Below are 18817 nucleotides of genomic sequence, written 5' to 3'. Positions count from 1 at the left end.
ATTTTTTGTTTGACAACTTCTGTCTTTCTTGAAGCCATGCTGACTATCACTTAAAATTTTATTTTCTAGCAGAAACTCCTCTATGTGGTTCTTTATCAAACTCTCTAAGACCTTTCCAACTTTGGACGTTAAACTAACCGGTCTGTAGTTACCTGCTAATGACTTAGCTCCCTTTTTAAGGGGAGGAACCACATTAGCCTCATGAAAATGAATGAATGAAAACTTACCTTGCAAAGAATGTCCAATCACATGAAAGGAAATATACAAAAACACGCCTTGGTCATGATTAGTTGGTTGAAGTCAGCAGATATTCACCAATCCAAGTTAGGTATTTCATACAAGTGAAGGATCTATATTCTATTAGTAAATCAACCCCAATAATTACAAGTGGCACTTGGTGACACTGCATTCCAAAAAAATCTAGGGTAAAGCTGGTTTGGGAGTTTTGAGGCAATAAAAAGAAAACTTTATTAAAAATAGACATTAGTATCTATACATATATAATATGGAATTCCAAATAAATTAAATTTCTTATTAAATGAGCTGAGAGTAAAATTAACCTATCATTCAATATCCCCAGCCATGCACCCCAGCCATCCACCGTTATGTCCTGCGTCTCTTCCAATTGATAAATACATGTCAATGATGCTTTTAATAGGTCATCCAATTTTTTAGAGGCATGCATTTATGAATTAGGGTCACAGTGGAGCCCCCAGCAGTATGGACCCTGTGGCATTTTCTATATCCACTATCACTGATACTCCATTGGTCATAACTGTCCTTCACCAAATTATTCTGATCGACCTCATTGAAGCCTCCTTTATAATAAATTTCCAGTATCTCCTGCATGTCAGCATTTGTTTAATATTAATGCTAAGAAAATGTATAATGTATATGCTGTGACTGTGGGGAATATTTACATTAATTAGATTTGACTTCCCCATCCACTCCCATGAAGCCAGCCGTGCTGAATTGTCAGCGCTGTTTGCATAAGTGCATTCCCATTGTGAGCATTTTGGAGAGAAAGATTCTGGGATAGATAATGGTGATTCCGGGTGACAGTACCAGGGAGATTGATGCCCTGTGACGTCTCCGGGGATGATTAGACACTAACAAGCTGTTTCTGGTTTGCTTTCCCTAATAAAAATTGCCTCTGTTCTAAGAACTTAAACTTTTTTTCTGTTTCCATAAAAATGTTCTACACAAACACAGTCCAATGGGAATCTAATCAATAATAATAAAATTTTTTAGTTCAGGTAACCACAAAAACTTCCTAGAGATCCTCATGATCTCTATTATTACACTGGTGCATATTCACTTCATATTCACTGCTAACTCCTGGATTACACTCCCTGTATATCCTCCATGTCGGATACAGGAATATCAGGGACTGAACACTGCTATGGGAACATCAGCACCATGCGGCACAGGTCGTCTTACTGATTCCATATCACCGTACTCTCACTTGTGTTTCTTGTAACGATTCTTTTACATTCACAGCACACAAATAACAATCATTATGATGATTTCTGGGCTCTCCCCATACCATAGGTACACCAAATCAAACTTTTCAGTTTTCCATTTTTCCACTGACGTAGACACTCTACACAAGTTTTGCATACCATATGGGGAGCCCAATACTTATATTGGCCCCCCCAGTTAAATACCAAAATATACAAGATATGCTTGTTTCACAGATTCTGTAATGTTTCTTCCCTGTTTTGGAGAATATTTACCACAAATGTAGCAAAATACATTAGGTAAAGAAAAACTCAAATTTCTGTAAAAAAAAAAGAAAATGTATGAATAAAAAGAAAGCAAATGAAAGTTTCATGAAAATAATTCTACATGTAATATATAAAATGCAAATGATCAGTGTAAATAAAGATTGATAATAATATGCTGTGTTAACATTTTTTGTTGGTAAAATTGTCTATTCCGATTCCTGTATCACAAGAACTAGAGCCAATTCAATGAAACTGATGTCATTTCTGTAATCAGCAGACCTGAAATACACTAAATATATTGAAAAATCCTTTTTTGTTCAGCTGTGTTATCAACAGGGAAACCCCAGGGTGGCTCTGCTCCATACTGTCCATGTTTGCATTCACCCTCAGTGGCTTTCTGGGGGAGGGGTCCCCGTAGCTGAACTCCATTAGAACAAATTCCTTAACTTACAACCCAACATTTGTCCATTGACTCCAGGCTGACATTGAAGTTGACATCCAAGGACAAAAACAAAAATACCTTTGCAGCAGGTCCACCTCCCCAATGCTTTGTTTGTTAGGGGATGATGAATAACAAGATATACTAACTTAAGTTTTTGTTCCATCAGGCTTCTTCCTCACCACATTTGAGAAAGTATTTTCATTGGGCTATGGACCTTCTCAATGGAGTACCAAATCATTAGTGGTAGGAAACCCTTCACAATTCTGAACTCCTAATAATTCCCATTGATTGCTATCCGCTTGGCTTTTTTGCAATAGCATATAAAGAATGTATGTATGGACTAGTACCTACTGGCATCCTTCAGTGAAAGAGTCTTTAAGACATTGTGCTATGGTAATTCCAGTCCCAAGTCTTGAATGTCTTTAATGAAGAAGGAGATCCTCTGCAGCCATTGAACAATTGCAGGAGTTACATTATCCCCGATGGCTGGCTCTGCTGCACACTGACTCAAGCATTACTTTATACCAAGCAATGAAAAGCCACCAGGAGCCAGGGAGTTAGTTGTTTATCAAAAAAGGCATTGCATATCCCTTTTATCCATTAGTATAACCTGTTGCTGATTTTTTTTTTTGAGTTTAGGTCCACTTTAAGTTCCTTACATTTCTTATTTCTCCTCTTTAACCTACGTTTTTGAAAGCCGGGGTCAACTAGAGAATGTAAGAAAGAAATCCCATTAGAACGCATTTCTTTCCTGGAACAGTGGCATTTCCTTGTAAGACGCTAAGAGTCCTGTGACCCCAATATCACAAGGAAAGCATTTTAGGGCACATCACTTGGGTTGGTTTTCTGGTTCTCCTGTGGGCTAGCACAGGGCTGCCATTAGAGGGAGGACAAGAAGAAATTCTGTACTGGTTCCCAATCACTTGGGAACTTTTGCTATGCTGGAACTTTCAGACATGGGGTGGGAGGCCTGGAAGTTTACCTAGTACAAGAAATTTGTGATGGTGGCCCTGGGTTATTCCAACCTTGTTTTGAAGCATACAGTATGTATAGCACCATGAATGAAGCTTAAGCAGCCATGAAGAACCTCACCTGTTATTGCTGTAGAATAAGGTCTTCCAGGTCCCATAATTACTGTACTCCATACCCAAATGATGACTTGGCTAAACACCATTTAAAAAAGTAAAACAGTGCTTTTAAACATATGTTAATTCCCTATTTAGAATGCAACATTTCGGGACATTCTGTGAGCATTTAAATGCCATCACCATAACCCACTTACACCAAAACTTTACCACCTGCAAACATCATGGTCAAGACACCATGTAATCACCTAATGCTATGTATCCAACAACCAGACACAACTAGTATTTAACATATATGTTTTTTTCAGTGATGAACACTGGAGGTATTTTTCCTTTGGTAAGGGACATGCTGATAAGAGAATAGAGTGACAGATGGATGAGCTGCTTCTCCTTTCACTACCCAGTGGAGGGCTTAAGGAGGGACAATACCTGTAAGTGTTACTTAACTACATCAGAAAAAAATCAGGCTATCTGCCAGAAAAAGCTGTACAAGATGAACAGGAGGGACAAAAAAATGAAAGCTGAAAAATGAAAGCTGAGCTGTGCTAGCCGTGTTTTATCTTTCTATTTTTTCCTCCATCTCCCTCGCTTGGTCAATTTATTTCCCTCTTTCTCTCGTTACCTCCTTCCTCATCCTCTCCTCTGTTAGCATACACTATGGATTTCTGTGACCTTTAGAAATGCAGCCGCACAGGTTTTATAGTCATAGACCTGGGAAATGGGAATCCGGAAATGTTTCTGTTTAATAGTAAGGGGCACCTCATACTATATTTAATGGTAGCAGTAAAGATCACTGGTGTACAAGTTAACAGGGACCTCTGACCCTGCTGCTTCCCCTGAGGCTTCCCCTTCCAGTTATTAGACGAATATGGAATGCAACACTGACAGCGTTTTAGTGCGGAGTCGAGAAATAAGACCGGTGAGAGGAAGGGTGCATTAGGGCCATACTAACAATGTATCATTAGTCACAAATATCACATTGCCCTAATAATAATGCAATTGTAAGTATTTGGAGAAGTGTTTTGGGGTTGTGAGGGTGTCATTGGCTTACATTTGTTTGCTTGGTCACACTGATATTCATCGGTCCCCTCAGGCAGGTTGTCTCGGTGTTACCTTTGTGGTACGCCCTCTCCTTCCCCCTATAAAATCAGAACATTTCCAGGTGCTGTCACTTTTTACCTGTGCAACATCTCCAAAATACCCCCCTACCTGTCCACTGAGACCACCAAACGTTCTGTACACGGTCTTATCATCTCTCTGGACTACTGTAACGTCCTCCTCTGGTATTCTACTAACCCGACTCTCTCCTATACAATCTAATATGATTCCTGCACCCAGACTTACCCATCCTTCCCACCTACCTACCTAATTCACAGCCTTCCCATCTACCTACCCCATACACAGCCTGCCCACCTACCTACTCCATACACAGCCTTCCCACCTACCTACTCCATACACAGCCTTCACACCTACCTACTCCATACACAGCCTTCCCACCACTCCTCTATTGCTGGCTCTCTTATTAGTTCTCTTCATTGGCTTACATCTCACGTTAGAATCAAATTCAAGTTCCTGTGCTTTGTCTTCAAATCCCTCCATAGTTCTTGTCCCTCTTACCCCTCTAGCTGCTCTCTTTGCTTCTCCAATGATCCAATATTGATTTCCCCACTCATAACCTCATCACACACACTGCTCCAAGACTTCTCTAGACCTGCCCCGACTGTCTGGAATGGTCTTCCATGTTCTATTCGGCTTGCTTCTACTTTCTGCTCATTTAAAAGACCCCATGAAACCCAACTTTTCAAACCCACCTACCCGTCCTCCTCTGTCTCTTAAAACCCTTACTACTTACCCACCATTTTATATCCCCCTCCTATTGTGTGCTACTTCCCCCATGTCCTAAATTGTAAGCCATCCTGGGCAGAGTATTCCCCTCCTCCTGTGTCATTGTTTGTATCTGTCTGTCATTTGCAGCCCCTATTTATTGTATAGTGCTGGGTAATATGTTGACACTATATACATACTTTATTATTAAATAATAATAATAAAATAGATCTAGAATGAAATATCTTTTTGGACCCATAGGGAAGCCATGACTCCAGCACTGGTTTGTTCGAGCATGTAAGCCTGCAAGCCTTGAAGGGAGATTTGACAATAGATTTCTCTTTCTAGAAGGGGAGAACTGCAGACTTCTTCAGCCAAAAGGGACTTTAACATTGCAAATCTGTTTTGCTTTAGGCAAACTAGGTCCAATTTAATAATAACAAGCTTACCGGGGTTTTCCAACTGGAAATAAAATCCAAGACTCCCCGTATCCCCTGTGAACCCTGAAGTCTATTTCTCAGAATGACTGGAAGGGAAAGACTTACAGATCACTAGGTGAATGCCCTGCAAGGGGCCAATGAGTTGAACTGCAAGGTGAATACCAATGGAATGGGGGAGAAGATTGATGGAGACACAAGATCACCAGTTTGTTGCTTTGCCTTTTACTGTCCAGTTTTTAGAATAGAGGAAGGGGGTACAAGACTTGTCAGAGTTGATGAACTGCATCAGGGAAAAATCAGGGAGTAAGAATGTGTGAATCTCTTAGCATTGGAATGGCTGTATTACAAATCTTTTGGCAGGTAAATCAGCCCATTGTATGTGTTTTATCTGTGTATCTAGCTGAATAACATTTCATTTGGTGAAGTAAAAGCATTAGCCATCACAAGCACTAAATACTGACCTTTCACTAATTCCCTCTTTCTGTTCAACATTGGAAGCCCAAGAAAATCTGATATACCCCCAATCCTATTATTGTCATATAGAGCAGAAAAGGGGTCAAACAGTCAGTTCGGAGCTCCTATAGGGCTTTATTTTTCCAGGCCTGGAGCACGAAGAGTCAATAAAGGATTAACAAACTCAATGCTTGGGTCATGTCCCAGAGGGTATTACTCCACTCTTTGGGCAAGACATATGGGCCTAGTATTTTGTTTTGATATTTGATATAGTATTTTGATATTTGTTGGTAGAGCCACCACTGGAACAGAGGTGTTGGTGGCTGGAGAGGCGATGTAGTTTTAGTTTTACTTTTACCATGTCTTGCAAAGTTAAATGCATGCTTCATGCAGGAGACAGCAATCATGGTTTTTCAGTTTACTACATGTCTACTATCAGAGCTTCAGTAGACTAAGCTCTTACCCCTGGGCCCGGCAATTTCAGATTCAGCGTTTTTTTTTTTGTCTTTGTCAAGTAATATTAATATGATGTGCAAACATTGACATAAGCCAAGTATTAAAGCATATCTAAATTAAAAACCTAAAAATGTAATAGACTGCAGTTTACCAGTCATTAGATCTTCATTTTTAGGGCTTTTTACCTCTCCCAAGGTCACAATGCTCACTTACTGCACAGGATTAAATGGTTACTGGAAGTGATATGTTCCTTCTAGCCATGCGGTTTCTTTTCTTCCTTTGGAGGAACCAAACAATCTCAAGGTCAATAAGGGCAAACTCATTGACCAGCAGTGCGGTTTGCCAGTTCTAGGCAGCAGTTTGTTGAGCCTGGGAGTGGCAAACCATTCGGTTTTACACCACAACTGTGAAAGCAGCCTAATGTTTTTGAAGGATGCAATCTCATTAAGTCCTCACTTTTGAGCCTCTACAACCCATAAGAACACTTACCACTACATATTTTATAGGTATTCAGTGATTACAAGCATTGCAACTGGCTGGTTTGTGTCAGGGGTGATAAACACCACCAACTAATGAAAATGCCCCCCCGTCATATACCTTGCTAATGGGCCTTTGGCTTCTATGGTCATTACAATGAGCTTGTTAGGGATGTGCACAGTGGGCAGAGACTCACAAAAGTCTTGGCTGGTAAATTTCTGTTTTGCCAAATGTCCCTTGAACCGAACGAGGGAGATTCAATCAACACTTGTCCTTGGGTTTGGATACTCTAATGATATTTTAACTCAAGGTACCACACCTCCATCCTCATCCATATAATCAGTCATATTAAACCACCCCGTTAATTGCCCGCAGAAACCTTTATTGGAAGAAATTTTCAATAAGCGGCAAACTGCATTAACCAAGGCAACGAAGACTGCGGAAAATAATGATACAAATCTACGGAATGTCATAAGCACAGAACAGAATTTAATCAAGTTAAATGATATAAATACTGCGGCGAGAAGAAATCTCTTTAATGAATCCAGACTATTTAAAATCTGCTTAATAAGTTAAATGTCATTACGCGGGGAGAGAAGAGACGTCTGCGCTCTAATGACTTACATTTATGTTCTCATACAATAATGTTTATTGATGAAATTACAAGAAGCAGATGAGGGAAAGGCGTTCAATTCACAGATGAAATTCCGAATCAAAGTTCAGTAATTACAGCGCCAGACTCCGTCTCCTGCAGTGGGAAATACATCACTGGAAATGCTTAAGCACCATTTTATTATCTACAAATATAGGATCATTAGATGGAGAGCTAGAGAAAAAAAAACAGTAAAATCAACACAAAAAATGAAAAGAAATGTAAAAATATACAATATACATCATTAGGAATGACAAGGGGCGTGCTGAAATCTGCTTGTTTTCTAACTTGTTAAATCCGCTTGTTTGTTAAGTAAGATAAATGCTAAAGAGCATGTAAAGCAAAAAAAAGAATAATGATAATAATAGCAAAAAAATATCTTTATAAAGTCTCTCTGTCTTTCTTTCTCTCTGGATCTCTGCAGTATCACATGCACAATTCTCCATGAGTTATCCCTTAGCTGAAATTACAGAAAAATACTCATTGCTCGACCAAAGATATTATAAACTCATCGCTTACTGCTGGGGCTGCCAACTGCACAATGCTTGCTGGAATTTCAAACTTTCTGTTTCTGATTTAGAGGGACCATTCCACTCCATAACCCCTAGCTGCACCTGATTTGGAGGGACTGTCCCACTTTTTTTACCTCTGAGCTGCCCCTAATTTGGAGGGACTTTCCTTCTTCATAAATCACAATTGCCCCTAATTTGGAGGGACTGGCCCTCTTCATACCTCCTAGCTCCTACTGATTGATTTGGAGGGATTGTCCCTCTTCATACCTCTCAGCGGCCCCTGATTTGGAGGAACTGTCCTTCTTGCACATCCATGTCCCTCTGTCCCTTTTCTTCCTTACTTGCCCTCTATTTAAAGAGTTCTTCTGGAGACCAATAACTATTGTTTGTTGGTGGGTGGTGCCGTCATTTGCAGCCAGGGTGTACATGGCGTGTTCATCTGCTGAGTGTCTTAGATGATACACATGGAGAAAGAAGCTATTAGCTACTGTGGAGCCCATTCCTTGGTTGCAAACACCCATAGTAATCTACCTACCTACATAATGTATAAGTCTATGTTCCTGTCCTTTGTTCCATTCACTTTGCTGACAGGTCCACTTTACGTCATTTCAGTTCTATGAAGAACCAATTAATAAGCTCTTGCAATAATTCACATAATTTGTATTTCTAGCACCATCATAATTATCCTTCGTGTTTCCCCATGATGGCCACCATATTTCTTCCTTTACATATTGGGTTCGACACTCTTCTGGCTTTTTAAGCGACTGCTTAATAATATCAATAAAAATGAGGAATTATCAGTGCCTGAATTTTAAGTTGATTCGTAATTAATTTACTGCTCATAACGGGGAATATATCGCAGCTTTAAAAGTCAAGTAGATAAGCAGAACGAGAAAGGTAATGACATTAAATCACAGCCTTCCGCAATCCCCTGATGCTTCTCACAGCCGCGGCCTGGATACACTTCCAAATTCTACATTTTATATGTACAAATCAGCTAATTAAAGTGCACCTGTCTTCAGATACAGATTTCTATGTTGTCTGTGTGCATGATAAGTGATGTATCCTCTCTGATATTACTTCCAGCTGCTTTACCATTCAGTGCCAGTTTTGTTCGGGCATCATCCAGGGTCACCATCTACTTCCTAGACTGCTGGCTTAGAATTGGCACAATTGTGCAAATCCTGGTTCTTGGGCAGTTCCTGGTTGTGTTCACAAATGTTTGACAAAGACTATCCCCCTTGATCATTTTTTCTCCTTAAATTCTGATCACTGGGGGAGAGTGCTGCCTCCTGCCTACTTCAGCCCAGTGGCATTAAGCCCCCATTGACCAGCAGGAGAATGACTGAGAAGCTTCCTTATCTTTCGGAGGAAGATCTGGCAAAATACTCCATCTTCTAGGAGAAACTAGAACATTGCAATGTCCAATCCATTAAAAGGAAACAAAACCCACTCAATCCTCAACTTCTTCCTTCTTTTCTTTCACATTCTGAACTTTAGCTAGGCAAGGATTCCATAACTCCAATGGAGGCATTCAGGAGTTCATTCAGCCAGCTGCGGGGCAGTCAAGCCAAGTAAAAATTTGCAGAAGCTTTGCAGAAGGAACACTGCCTGTTTCTGCAGACGCCTGTTGATTGCCAATTTTGGTGGTACTTCGGTTCCACTTTGATGACAAGCTCATCGGGGGTTGGTCACTGTACTTCGAAGCCTCTTTAACAAAATTGACTGATGGGTGACCTCATCTCTAAGTGCAATGGACTGCAAGGAGCCAATCAGTTGTGTTGCATTGTAATAGGCATGCTGGTAGGATGAGTGTGCAGAGTGGCAGAGAGATACATTTATTAGTTTGCTGCTTCGTTCTTCACTGTCCAGTCACAGATTGAGGTGGCACTATACCTGTAGGGGCTTTTTTAGAATTGTGGTTGACAGCAGGATAGTACTCATAGCTCTACCGCTTTCTCAATCACTCTCATTCAACCGAATTGAAGTGGTTGGGAAGAATGTTCACCACACTCATAGCTCATGGATGCATTGGAGGGGTTTGTGGTTGATGGAAGCAGCATGTTGCTTCTGGACATGTGGATGCTTTTGCTTCTCTGGAGAAAGTACAGCACCACAACCACAAATGCAAGACACCACAATTGCAACACGTGTAGCAATACACAGGGGCAACGCAGGCAACACACAAAGTGCAGCAAGGCAAAACCATGGGCACCTGTAATGCGCCTGGGCACACAAACCACGACCAACTCCAGATACCCTTAAATCAGGCTTTATTCAATATCATACAGCACAGCAAGGGTTAAGTCCAATAAAGCGAAGTACAGGAGGATAAGGCAAATGCAGGTCAAGAACAATCCGAAGTCAGGGCAGGCAGCAAGCAGAATGGTCAGTAACAATCCGAGGTCAGGGCTGGCAGAGTTCAAGCAAGGTGAGTTTCAGACCAGGTCACTAAGGTAATGACAAACAGATAAACTTTAAACCACATAGAGACACACCCAAGCACACTGTGTTAACAGAGGCTATAGCGGGCAATGGAGTTGAGGACAGTCTCTCCTTAAATAGCCAGGATGACCAATCACCTTGCGCCACCTGGCACTGTCTGATGGGAGACTGAGTAAATCCCCTGCAGCTGATTGGCCGCAGGGAATTCAAACTAACTATGTCCCGCCCTGGGGCGAAGCAGCCGAGTGCCACGCCCTCGGGGGGTACAAGAGGGACGCATGGTAACACGCGCACCTCTTCCCACAGTACCCCTAGGACGTGCACTACTTTGCACTTGCACAGTGCTGGGAGCAGGAACCACATTCAAAGGGATGCAAGGGCTGCTGCCTGGCTGATCAGTAATTAGTCCAGGGCGGATCCCTCCGCCTGCAGAGACAGACAAGCTGTGAGCAGAGGAGCAGCCTTGGTTAAGCTGCTTGCTACTGAGGGGTCTCCCTCTGTGGCTGGGAACCCCAGGGACACCGCAGGCTCGCAGGGCGGGTAAGTTCCTTACAGCACCAACATGGCTGTGCTGCAAGGCAAAGTTGTGTAAATCTCTGGATTGGTGGACAGAATTAGAAGTCCTTGTCAGGTCAGCCATTACAAGTCATCTCTGTATTTAGCTGTGTGCCCAGAGTTCGGCTTTAATATCCATTATATGAACATTTGGGTATAAATTAACTTAAAATAAAGATTTTCTCCGGAGCTCTGCAGATAAGTGAGAGAATTGTCTGTGCAGCAAATTACACATTGTATCAGCTGCCTGACGCGGGTGAATGTGAAATGAAAGCAGCCTTTGCTCTTGATTATGTTGTGTTGAATAAGCATTAATAATGCAGCCATTAATATTTCCATGCAAGTGAATCTAATCAGCAATATTTCTGATGAACTCGTTTGTCAGCTTTCATTTCGATGGTATAATTATCAGGATATTGATGGTGTTTACTTGGTCTTGTTTATCCAATAAACTGTACAGATGAATCAAAAGTCACATCAGGGTCCCTGGGCTTTGTAAGTTTTATTGTCGTGAAGGCACAACATAGACCGTAGAGCTTTATTGTGCCAGATCAGGGGCCTTTGGCTGAATGAGGAAAGAATTTTACTCCATAGCCTGCATTTAGAGGGGTGATGGGGTATTAATTAAAGGATTCTTGTACTGAACATTCTGTTATCTTTTTACATGTATGGTAACAAACAGTGAGCCCCTGTGCAGAACTGACTTAGGGGCCCCCAACCTTATAAGGGCCCAAGGCTCTTATGTAGGAGCGCACCTTGCACCTTCTTATGTCTGCCCCGATGTGACCCCTAAGGCAAACTGTTCAGTGAACTGCTCCCAGACACATAGCAAACTGCTGTTAGTTGTGCAAATTGCAGCGCATGCTACAGCTTTTGCATGCATTGCGCTTCCATTTGGAAGGAAAGGAAGCGTACAGCCAGAAATAACATGTCACCTCCAGGAACTATGCCATCGCACAACCACGTGCAAACACATCCACAAGTGATCCCTATCTACTCCCATACAGTTGAATGGATGGAGTTGGGATTGTCGTTGCTGTGGTTCATTGCTGTGGTTGACCGCAATTTTGAAACAAAGTTTCATAGCTGAAGCCCCTGTTAGTACCAGCATTTCCTGTTGCAGGTTGATAATGGCAAACCCCAACTTTGCAAATACAAGCAGTGTTGTCAGCTTGCCGAGTCAGCTCCATTAGTCTCTAGGCTGTTGTAAAAGTTGTTAACTACACTATTTTTACCCAGCACCCACCGGCAGGTGCAAACTGGGTACATTGAGATCTATTGCTTTTCATGAGTAATTGTGCCAGGATACATTGCCATACTGCAGCACAACTCATGCCAGCACCATGGTGTAAATGAGCCAATAGGCCTAATATAGAATAAGCTATCCCTATTATCCTGTTCTTTTTGATGAACAATCTCACAGTAGTTGTACAATAACAAGACTCTCATGTTACAGAAAACTTGTTTGTAGTAAGAAAAAGTGCAAAAATAATTTTCTAAGGGGCAATAGCCAAATCCCGTGGGATATACAAAAAGATGGCAGTTCATCAAAACCAACAAGGGTCTTTAACTTGGAGCTAAAAAATTTCACCCAGCGCCGTATATCCTCGAGTACAAGCTCAAGATAATTTTGTTTTGCCCTTTAAATTTCATTAGAAAAGTACATAGGTTTATACTCAAGTGACACCTAGTGGCAAGTCCTGGAACTACAATTGTCTCTGGATTGACAGATTAGAGCTGTTAGTAACAAACTTTACATGAGGACACAGCAACATCTATCGGTGTCCAGCAATCATGCAAAAAAGATCATTTAAGAGCAAATAATCTACTTTAACTAAATCAAAAGCACAAGATACTTTAACCTTAAAAAAAGAGGGAAAATATAAACAGAATGAATCCATGTGATTTTATTTATATTTTTATAAACATAAATAAATGTTTTAAAAATAATGCACCATGTATCACCCATCAGATTAGTTTTATTGGCATTTCTGTTGATTAATGTTTTGAATGTTAGTTGTTGAGTGTATATGGTATATAGGGCATATATCAGAATATATTTATTGAATAGGAATTTTTTTATTTATTTTGTACATAAAGATTGGTTTAAATTCCCCTATTGGTTTTAATGAACTTCCATCTTTTTAATGCATTACAAAAAAAAATGACCGCAAATGTTATAAATCCAAAAAACAAATTCAAAATTCACCCTTTTTCACCCAGCAACATTCCGGGGCGGAAATACTGAAGCTTTGACTCTGCCGCACCTTTGCTGGGAAAGGACTATTGGGAAAATAAATAATAATGGGCAAGATAAACTATAGTTTCTTTAAATGACACTCCAGGTACTCGGGTTTATGTTATCCGGGCTGTAATTGAAGCGCTGTGTGCTAGAGCATGTCCAATTACAGGACTTTGCATTGTCAGTGCTGCGCGGGGTCTACAATTCGCCCTCGTAGATTTGCGCCAGTGGTAGATATGTTTTTCATCTCGGCAGGGGACGGGAACGGCTGCCACGATGCCTCTTATAAGAATATTTAAACCCTTTTGTAATTTGATTGTAATAAATTATCTGTAGGTTGATATCCTGCGTTCTGGGCAGACCTTTGACACCTCATTTCAGAAAAAGGATATTAATGTAGAATAACTCAATTAGCAATGTTATTATTATACATCTCATTTATGAATAATTATTTTCATATGGTTATTATATACATAATTATCGGTTGTATAATAATGTAACTTGTAATATATCTGTTACATTTGTTGCTATTCCACATTTAGGCAACCAAAAGAATCTCTTGTATCCCACCGGTATCCAACAGTGGTGGCCCCGCCGTAGTCCTTACATCCCTCCATGTTTCTGCTGGTGATCCCCATAGACTACAAAGGCAGATATAATTATTTTAGATTTCTCTATATAGTCAGTAACATATCATAGGAAATTATCTAGGGGTGTAACTATGAATCAAGGGGCACCATAGAAAAATGTTGATGGGACTCCAGCTAACAGTCTATGAAGCAGTTTGCAGTGCCACCTATGACAATGAGATTTATTTACAAAGGAGGAGAATTTTTTTCTTGCAAGGAAAATCTCACTTAATAAATGAAATGAATTTCTGATGACTTTAACCATCCAATCATGTGGAAAATTCCTGTTTTTTTTTTTTAGGTTTCCTTGCATGTGATTCTGCACGTATTCCATGCAAAATTAATTTTGACTACAAGTTAAACTTAAAAAAAAAAAAAAGGAGTAGGAAGTACAATATTACTTGAAAAATGAGTGATCAGGCAGGGTTTTATTGTAGAAAGGGACAAGCAATGTCGCTTCCCCTGTGCAGAGATAATTTGGGGTCCTCCTATTCTTGCCACCAGCTATCGCCCGCCCCTACCCACTGTCCATTCATCCTACCCGTCCAGATGTTGTACTTGTGGCTGTGTTCAATCGTCATAGAGCAACAGCAAAGAATGGGAACAAGTGTTCTTGGGTTTGGCTGCATTGCCTGGATCCCTTTGTTTGTTTCAGTGCATTGGTGCAGGAGACTTTCTTGAAACCTGCTACCCCTCCTGGGGGCTAAGGAGGCCCCTAAATTCTCAAGATTCCCGGGCTGTGCATGCTCAGCATTTGTTGCTTGGATATTTTGCACATAACAGCTTCTCCTGGAGCCTCTGGGGACTGGATGATGATGAGTTACGTCATCCTGGCCTTGCCAATCAAGATCATTACAGAATGGGATGGGGAAGAAGATTGGGAAGAAGATGGTGGTGGCCGCGATGGAAGGGGGACAGGTAAGTATTACTGGGTTTAGTCCTGCTTTAATGTACACTGAGCTGTGTATGTATAACTTAGTGTACCATATCTGCATACCCGGTACCCTGCACACATGCATGGGAGTTGCACCATTCTTGCCTGGCCAGCCATGATAGCTGAAAAAACCAGGAAGAAGTATGTAAGGATGTCGGCCCTCGAGATGAAGCAAGAAGAGATGAGTTTATTTCCACTTTATTCATCTGATTGATAATCCACCTTGGTAAGTGAACAAGGTAAACTACTGTTGAAAGATGTGAATTGCTGTTCCATAAATCATAAAAAAATTGTTAAAAATCTGCCCATACATGTCGACCCTTAGATGTTGGGACTCCATCCTTATCACGGCCCGTTTTCATCCCATGCAGTTAAATTTTTCTGAAAGTCTCAAGTCTGAAGAAGGCAAAAGTATTCTGATTCTTGACACATCATCTGTGACAGCTGAAGCATGACAATGTAATTCCACTAATATCGGTAGACGGGGTTTTATTGTACTGCCTGTACATCTTGGTCTGAACATAATAAACCAGAATTGCTTACAATCAATTTTTTAGTGCCTAATGCTGATGAAGATTAAGTGCCAACAAGTGTCTCATTAGCGCTCCATGAAAGAGGCATTACATCGTCCCTCCGCTCTAATTGCTTCTGAGAAGGCGTTTTGCGGCATCTTTCCGCGGGTTTTGTCAGACGTTAGAACCTGTCTCTGAAGAAAATGACGTTTGATCAGTGCGTTCCCGGAGGGATCTACACCTGCTTCTATGACTTTACAAAGCTCATTCAAACAAGGCTCGGAGAAACAAAGAAACTTCACACACCAAAATAAAACTTGCACAGTTCTTGGATTACCCCATATTCTTGGTTTTCTATAGAAGCAATCTGTTGGAGAATGAAAAAAAAGTTTGCAGCACATTTGAATTTTAGATATTTTATTTTTTCTTGAAATAAACATGAATGCTGTGGATAGCATATTGGGACATTAATGGAATGCACCAGTGTGGAGTTAATTAGCTCAACCAATGGTTGGCCCCTGTGCAGCACTGACTTGGGGGCTCCCCATCATTACACCCAGTCACCCCCATCTCTACCTGCAGAACAGTTTATTCATCCCACCCATCCAGATGTCCTATTATAGCTGAGCTGCAGCAAAGGATGGGGATGTGTTCCTGTGCTTGGCTGCATTGCCTGGATCCCTCTGTAAGTGGCAGCTCAGTGATGCAAGAGATCTTCACGCAAGTCTGGCATCTGCGGATAAGGAAGGCCGGAAGGGTGGAGGGTCTAAAAGTAAGACTTACCTGCTGCCCCCTTGTTGGTTCCCATAGCCCTGACTGTGGGGGCCCCTCTTGACTGAAGAGGGCCCAAGGCCAGGTACAGTGGCCACTTTGGACTTCCCTATGTCCACCCCTGCAAGTCTGGCCAATAGGAGCACCATTCAGCTCACAGCACAAATCTGTGATCTAGAGCTCGAGGACGTGGCCCCCAAAACATGTTATTGGTCACTCATTGGCTCCGTGTTAAAGCACCAAAACTGTGAGGCTTGTGTTAGTGTTGAGCTGAATCAAACATATGTACTATGATTTGGATGACACTATTATTGGCCCATTATGCTGATGTTTTTTATCCATTTTTCAAATGGAAAAAAAAGGTGTGGGCCCTTCTCTGATACGCAATAAGGATGCTTTTAAGATGCCTTTAATGCTAACCCCGTTTACTGAACATTTTATGGAATATTGTTATGCATTGGTGCCCCTAAAATAGCCAGAAATTAGTTGCAAGATTCCTCCCCCATAAGTTGGGGAACTTCTAAAAGGTTTTGCTGGACCCTTTAGGAACCAAACCTGAATTTAATTGTTCTCATGACTGGTCTGCCAGCAATCCAATAAGCTCTAATTTCCTACAGCCAACAGATATTATGGTGCATGTGTTGCACTAAGAGAACAAGAAGTGCCATCAACACTGCCGAAAACATTGCTTGGGTTAACCCTTGCTAGGCTACAAAATATTTTCTCACCTACCCCTCACTCAACAGTTCTGTCATCCAGCTGGGTAGAACCGAGCATGGTTGACAACAATGAATGTGATTTCAGTGCAGAAGAGACAGCATTGTCAGCTCACACAGGAATTTATGAGCTCAGTGGATTACTATAAGATGTATTCTGCTTTTTTTCATGCAGAATAAAGAAAAAAACAAACAAAATTTGAATGTACTGCAGAGCTGTATTGCAGTGATGTGATGCATATATGTTTTTACTGCCCAGACATTCCCTTCAATTAGCTTCCATCCAGAATGGACATTTCTGTCTATATTTATGTGTTATTGTACACAACTGTGATAAGAATATTAAATTGTTTATTGTAAATTGTTTCATGTTTTCTAGCAATCTGTAAAAATATCATCTCTGTATCAGTAAATAAAATAAATGATGTTCCGTGTGCTGATTCCACCATTGTCTGTGTTTGGCAGAGACACAATTAGCTTTTGACCTCAGCAATCTGCGCCTTTTGCGGTAGTTTATACGGATATAACAGATGTCACCGGAGTTGGGGAGGCTTCAGAACAAGGTACAAGACATTCTCCTCTAACCTTGGCATATTGCAATTCACTAGAGATCTTGGAGTAGATAATTTGTCTATCACAATCGTAACTTTAATAACGAGTGAAGAGCCCCAGCCATTTTGGAGCAAAGAGTAAGATTTAATGGCACTTAAAGCCTATCTCCAGGAAAAGTGTAGTCACCAAAATCCTTGTAACTCATTCTCCTGTTTTTGGGTATGGACACCTAAAGAAGGCCCCTACCTGCTGTACCTGCTACAGAGCCTGGAGATCATCTTGATGAACCCTAATTCATCAAGCAATATCACTGTTAGGCAACGCTTATCTGGGTAGAACCTACAGATAACATGGTGCCTATAAGAGAACAAGAACTATTTACCTGGATCGGCATAATGATAGTGATATTTCAGGTCTATAACTAATCAATTGTGTCTTCACATAATTTTCCTGGGTTAGCTCATATGATGGTGGCATCCAAGCCCTTTCAATGTATCTTCACACCATTTTCCTCGATCGGCCTTATGGTAGTGACATTGAAGGTCTATGCCTATTCAATTCTGTCTTTATGCCATTTTCCTCAATCACCCTGCCTGATCTATGTATCTTCACATAGTTTTCATGGATTGATCTTGTGATGGTGATAATGGAGCGCTGTCCATACCTGGCTGTCGGTGTGTCTATGTCATTATCCAGCTGTTAGTATCTGACTATCAATATCTGTCTATCAGTTTCCAGCTGCCTTTTTCTTGCCATGTTAGTCCCTCACTATCAATATATGACTGTCAGTGTCTCAGTCCTCTTTATAATGCTGTCAGTATCCAGCTGGCCGGTGATCCCGCACTGTAGGCCAGCGCAGTATATCACGCCCTGTTTGTTTTCTCCATCAGCAGCAAGGATAACAAGGATAAAACAGCATCCCCTGCTTCCTTTTAGCCAGGCAGCCTGAGCTGTGTCTTCTCGGCATCCCCAGCACACACTCCGAGGCTGTGCATAGATGAAGGGGATTTTAGGAGCAGATTGCCCCCTGGCTCCATTCTGCCCTGCCATTGGCTGCCAGGACTTTTTAGCCTTTCTGCTCCCAGTCACCAGTTGCCTGTTGTAGCATTAAGCTGAGTGGACCCAATGCTGGTGAGTTTATTTCTTGGATTTACAGTTGCTGATTCCGCCTCTTTCCTGATCGTGGGATTGCATGCTTCCTGAACCGACCTTGTGCCTGTGACCCCGACTCTGCTTTGTCTCACCCCTTGGATACCCCGTGTGGTGGATGGATTACCAATGTATGACCTCTGGCCCTGTATTCTGGACTTACCTTAGCTGCACTCTCCTGTACTGGGTTATCTATGGCCTCCTTCCCTGGTGTTATCTTTCACGCACAGAAGCACCCGTGTGC

This window comes from Pyxicephalus adspersus, chromosome 4 (assembly GCF_032062135.1).
Source record: "Pyxicephalus adspersus chromosome 4, UCB_Pads_2.0, whole genome shotgun sequence".
NCBI lineage: Eukaryota > Metazoa > Chordata > Amphibia > Anura > Pyxicephalidae > Pyxicephalus > Pyxicephalus adspersus.
The sequence above is the reverse complement of the archived record's forward strand: the minus strand, read 5'-3'. Positions refer to the sequence as shown.